Raw genomic sequence first — 6451 nt, 5'->3', positions numbered from 1 at the left:
ATATGTAGTCCCAACCCTTTAATAAATTATCAGTCCCAAAATGCAAGACTGCATTAATGCAATATTGTATTAAATCAACGCCAGAATTAAACCTCAAGGTACATGTTTGAATTTCTTCCTCCTTCACGAATCTTTTTCTCCTAAAATTGGATTTGGAAAAGAAAACAAAATCGCAAAGGACCATGTGTCCGTCGGGAGTGATTTTTATTTATGGTCAAAGGGAGGTCATCGTGTTTATACACGAGTTCTGACTTTGAAAGGGAGGTGAGGTGAAATGGTGTTTAACGTCGCGTCCATGACTATATTACACTTATATAGCAACGTGCATGCACGTGTGTATGTGTGTGTGTGTGTGTGTGTGTGTGTGTCTGCTTGTACTTGTCCGGACTGATGCCGATTTATAAGGGCTAGCCCACTGATATATATACCATACCGCAGTTTAACATGGATACCCCACTCAGACATATTATACTGACTCCGAGCCGACCAGTCCTTGTTTTAGCACCTTAATGCTAAGTGCCAGACATGGTAACAACAAGTACTTTGTTTTAACGTCTTTTGGTATGACGCGGCCGGGGATCGTACCTAAGACCTTCCGCTCTCCGGGCGGCCGCTCTACCACTAGCCCACGGAGGCGGTCGCATTCAGACGTGATACACATGAGGAAGAGAATATATGGATGTCAACTTCTTTATTATGAGGAACACAACGTTTCGGAGTATATGCTTACTCTGTCATCAGGTGAAGCAAATACTCCGAAACGTTTTGTTTCTCATAATATAGAAGCTGACATCCATATATTCTCGTCCTTACGAGTTAACAAGGTTTCATTTATGGTCAAAGGGAGGTAATCGTGTCAATACACAATTTATTCGGTTTCAAGCTCCTCACAGCGATAGCCCGCCCGCGTAGCTCTCTATACCAGCCATAACTCTCCACTGTGATAGGTGGTCACAACCATGCTTTGAGTTGAACCCGCAACCGAATGAACAAGTGACGACTGTCGTGACGCCGAATACACTTATCGCTGCTAAATTAAACTATCGTGTTATTGACATAGTAAGAATGCAAGGGAGAAATGGGTTGATTTTCCGTTAGTCTGCAATCTCGAACCTATCTGATTATTAAAACACAAAGTAAATTCATCTGGAAAACATAGTCAGTCATAAACCGTTTCAAAATGAAATATGATGGCATTCCCAAAGACATAAACAAAAGTATAAACGTTACTACATTTGGGGTTAGAGGGCAAATTTCAAGATTCTTGTAATGGCCGCGCCCACACTGGTGGCAGCGATTTTACCGTGAGTGTAACGAAGGTGTCATGCGCTGGAAAAGGAGCTTGATTTGGTTTTGATCAAGGGGAAGTAATCATGTTTATAAGAGTTAACTCCCTTCCCTGAACTCCACACAGAATCTCTTTATGAACTTCACGCACTGCGTGCGACCTCAATCAAAGGGAGATAACCACGTACAACTAATAAAGAGTTATGTCCCTTGTCCAAAGGGGAGGTAAGTCTGTTTAGCGAATGGTTAGACTGGTTCCTGCGATAGACTGGTTCCCGGATCCTCCGCTTGGTGTCGCTGCACTTGTTCCGCTTTTCAATCAAAGTTCCAGTCTGTCGCAGGAACGAACGGGAACCAGTCTAGTTCCTGCGACAGACTGGAAGACACCAAGAGCAACGACACCAAACGGCGGATCCAGGAACCAGTCTTAGTAAATGGTAACAAGGAAGGATTTACAGTTACTTCACTTTGACCATCAAGGGCACACTGAACTCGATCGGCCATTCTGCTGAGGTTTGTCGAATGGATCAACCACACGGCTTCTCAAATCCCATGGGCTGCACTGATTTATTATGTTGGTTATGGATTAAGCCGATTGGACACGAATGAAACTGAAATCGACGGTGTGCCGCCCATGATACCGCAGCCGTTTCCACTGAGATGAGTGCATGAAACTGTTGATGGAGTTATCTCCCTTTGACCTTTAACAGATTAAGCTCCTTCCCACCGAGTGACACACTTTCGATGGGGATGAGTTAGTTCCTGTTTGAAGTGGGAATAGCCAGGGGGACGCTATAGAGTTAGGCTTTAGCTCATTCTGTTTAATGTTTGTTGTTTAACACCGCACTCGTCAATATCCCAGCATATGACGGCGACGTGTAATTTGGCCAGACAATCCAGTGAGTGATATCATGAGCAAAGACCCATGCCGTCTGGGTACGATGACACAAAATCAACCACGTCACCGAGCCTGACCAAGTTATCTTGGACAATTACAGGCTACAGGGGATCTGTTTTAACCCGGAATATCCATAGGGAATATAAGGTTAAATATGCTTTATTGAGGATGATACTGTAATTTCTGGTGTACTTTGCTTAGAAGTAAACTCTACATCACTAAGCTTGGTTATGGAAACGAGGGACAATCCATAAATTGATTCAGGCAAAATCAAGGGATGCAACAGTGGATGGTGAATCGGGGCACCTAAACGACTGGGCGACCCATCCCATCTGAACATTAATCAAATTCCTGATTTACGAAGTTAACCATATTAAACTGATCACAGACGTCCATCCGTGCATTCAATTCACTAGATACATTGTCGTGAAGAATTAATGCCATGTTACGATGCTCAAGTGTTAATGTATTATGAACATTTTGCAATGTCTGCTCTTTAGATTTTTTTACCACGAAATATAACATTCGTTATTAAATTTCACACTTAGTGATAGACCCAGTGCCATGTGACCTCAGTTCCGGTACAACGTTCATCTTTATAGCATCTTCATAAAATCCCTGCTTACATTCCTGTCAAATGTGCGCTAAAACACAGAGTTTTATTTATCTGGTCACATTATGGTGTGTCGTCAAAATCAACGAGTTGATCCCCAGTGTCACATCAATCGCCCGTGACGTCACGAGTACGTGAGTGAATACCTCAGTATAATAGATCACGGATGTCTGTAAATAACCGACAGCATGAAGCCTCCGAGAAACGATGACGCACAGAAACACGGGAATGTTAGCTACAAGAAGCTTTATTTAACGCCGGATAGTAAAAGAACATTAGCTGTTAAGCTATTAGCAGTTTGTAAAATGTACAAAACAAATCGAAACAAGAAAAGGAATGTACACACAGAGCATGAAATAAAGAACAGATGACGGGGGAGGTACGTGGAGTTGGATAGAAGATAAAAATATAAAATAAATACTAGAATTGATGAGATGGAGTCCTCAGCATATACTGATCAAGTGCATATAAATGCGCCCCTGTGATCGTGTACAAGGGATGTGAACGCGTTTCTCTGTCAGAGGTTAGTTTGCAAACATCGTTTCAGTGTTGCGTTTTCCTTTTTTTCTCGAGCTTTAAGCATCTAAGCTAAAGCCTGTTCAGTGATGTTAAATCAAAGACATTAAGAGGTACAAGCAAAAACCTGGGTTCTAATTGAACCAAAGACGACATTATTTGGTGGTAATGGCAGATGACTGTCGCTTTAAAATGTCAGCAGATTAAGTATTCCCTGAAATTAGTTGCAGTTCCGTGTTATGATTTCATATAAACAGGGTATGGTAAACATTAATAACAACTTCAAATCTTGAGAAAATATTCTTTCAAAGAGAATGCCTTCACTTCCCTTGTGGAAGGATCGCCTGTCGTACTCGATCACAAGGGATGATATGGGAACTCTCAACACGATTCAGTCAAGGAATCTTCAGCAACCCATGCTGGTCGTAAAAGGCGACGATACTTGTAAGATTCGACTAACGGGACACTCAGCAATATTCCAGCTATGTGACTGCGGTTTGTAAATAATCAAGTGTGGACCAGACAATCCAGTGATTGACATCCTGAGCATCGATCCACGCAATTGATCTACGATGACAAATCAACCAAGTCAGCGAGCTTGACCACCCGATCCCGTTAGTCGCCTCTCACAAGCATAGTCACTTTTTACGGCAAGCATGGGTTGCTGAGGACCTATTCTAACTCGTATCTTCACAAAAAGAGTAACACTCTCATTGCGAGAGATATGTGTACTTCCGATACTGAAATTTTGAAGATATGGCTGGGTTCTTATCTCAAGGCATATGGCCCTCCCCTGGCTCGCCGCTACTGTCAAAGCATCTTAGGGTGGTTGCACCGTACAGCTCAAGTGTACACGAGAATGGCGTGAGTTGTATGCGAGTATGATAGCGTGTTGTCATCCGAGTAATTTTCAGAGTGAACGTATCCAAACAGTAAAATATATCATTAATAAAGACGTTAGAAATCAGTGGTCCAAGTGTAGGAAACCCTAAAGTGATGCAGGTCTAGGTAGACGTGGGAGGAAAGCCTATGAAGTGATGCGGGTCTGGGTAGACGTGGGAGGAAAGCCTATGAAGTGATGCGGGTCCCGGTAGACGTGGGAGGAAAACCTATGAAGTGATGCGGGTCCAGGTAGACGTGGGAGGAAGGCCTATGAAGTGATGCAGGTCCAGGTAGACGTGGGAGGAAAACTTTTGAAGTGATGCGGGTCAAGGTAGACGTGGGAGGAAAGCCTATGAAGTGATGCGGGTCCAGGTAGACGTGGGAGGAAGGCATATGAAGTGTTGCGGGTCCAGGTAGACGTGGGAGGAAAGCCTATGAAGTGATGCGGGTTCTGCGGACGTGGGAGGAAGGCCTATGAAGTGATGCGGGTCCTGGTAGACGTGGGAGGAAAGCCTATGAAGTGATGCGGGTCCTGGTAGACGTGGGAGGAAGGCCTATGAAGTGATGCAGGTCCTTGTAGACGTGGGAGGAAGGCCTATGAAGTGATGCAGGTCCTTGTAGATGTGGGAGGAAGGCATATGAAGTGATGCAGGTCTAGGTAGACGTGGGAGGAAAGCCTATGAAGTGATGCGGGTCCTGGTAGACGTGGGAGGAAGGCCTATGAAGTGATGCGGGTCCAGGTAGCTGTGGGAGGAAAGCCTATGAAGTGATGCAGGTCCAGGTAGCGTGGGAGGAAAGCCTATGAAGTGATGCAGGTCTAGGTAGACGTGGGAGGAAGGCCTATGAAGTGATGCGGGTCAAGGTAGACGTGGGAGGAAGGCCTATGAAGTGATGCAGGTCCAGGTAGACGTGGGAGGAAAGCCTATAAAGAGATACAGGTCTAGGTAGACGTGGGAGGAAGGCCTATGAAGTGATGCAGGTCCAGGTAGACGGGGGAGGAAGGCCTATGAAGTGATGCAGGTCCAGGTAGACGTGGGAGGAAAGCCTATAAAGAGATACAGGTCTAGGTAGACGTGGGAGGAAGGCCTATGAAGTGATGCAGGTCCTGGTAGACGTAGGAGGAAGGCCTAGGAAGTGATGCAGGTCTAGATAGACGTAGGAGGAAGGTCTAGGAAGTGATGCGGGTCTAGATAGACGTGGGAGGAAGGCCTATAAAGTGATGCGGGTCCTGGTAGACGTGGGAGGAAAGCATATGAAGTGATGCGGGTCCAGGTAGACGTGGAAGGAAAGCCTATGAAGTGATGCAGGTCCAGGTGGACGTGGGAGGAAAGCCTATGAAGTGATGCAGGTCCTGGTAGACGTGGTAGGAAAGCCTATGAAGTGATGCAGGTCTAGGTAGACGTGGGAGGAAAGTCTATGATTTAAGTGATGCAGGTCCAGGTAGGCGTGGGAGGAAAGCCTATGAAGTGATGCAGGTCTAGGTAGACGTGGGAAGGAAAGTCCATATTTCTGGGTATATGTTCCGCTAGAGCATTCTTCCCCTTTTTTTCGAGTTCACTTTCTGCGAAACCGATTTTAGAATATATATATAATTTATATTCATAGATATATGTTCATGAAATTAACAATATGCTTTATAGTTTTGCCTTTTGACATATCTTTTGCGTTTTGTATATTTGCGTTACTATAATGTATATTGGGTCAATAAAATCAAACGATTGCTCATAACAGATGGGGTGACTAGACACACACATAACAACAACAACAACAACAATAACAATAATAATAATTAAAAAAAATGAAAACAAAATAAATTTCCAAAAAAACTCGTAGACGAGAGTTTGTTATTATTATAGTTACATGGTCCTGTGCTAGACATTACCTGTAAAAACAGTTATCAGTTGTTTATTTTATCATTATTTTGTGTGTGTCTTGACCGTCATAAAATTGAAATCATAAATATTCCACTGACAACTGGATGTGTATTCTGTTACTTTTGTATGTGCCAAAGAATTTTGGATAAGATCCTCTAACCCTTCACTGTCAAAACCGCTGTACGAATATGTGTCATTTCGACTTTTATATCCTCTCATTTGTATTCTTTCGCCGGCTTGTTTCAGTAAATGACGAGCACCGGATCACAAGAACCATGCTATTCATGGTTACACCTTGTAGATAATGACTTTATCATGCATAGTTCAGGTACTCAGCACATTATATAGATCTAAATGAACGTAATTTTGGACAGACTATAT

Source organism: Haliotis rufescens, unplaced genomic scaffold (assembly GCF_023055435.1).
Source record: "Haliotis rufescens isolate VD_foot unplaced genomic scaffold, xgHalRufe1.0.p SCAF_4, whole genome shotgun sequence".
Taxonomy (NCBI): domain Eukaryota; kingdom Metazoa; phylum Mollusca; class Gastropoda; order Lepetellida; family Haliotidae; genus Haliotis; species Haliotis rufescens.
Note: the sequence above shows the minus strand (reverse complement) of the source record.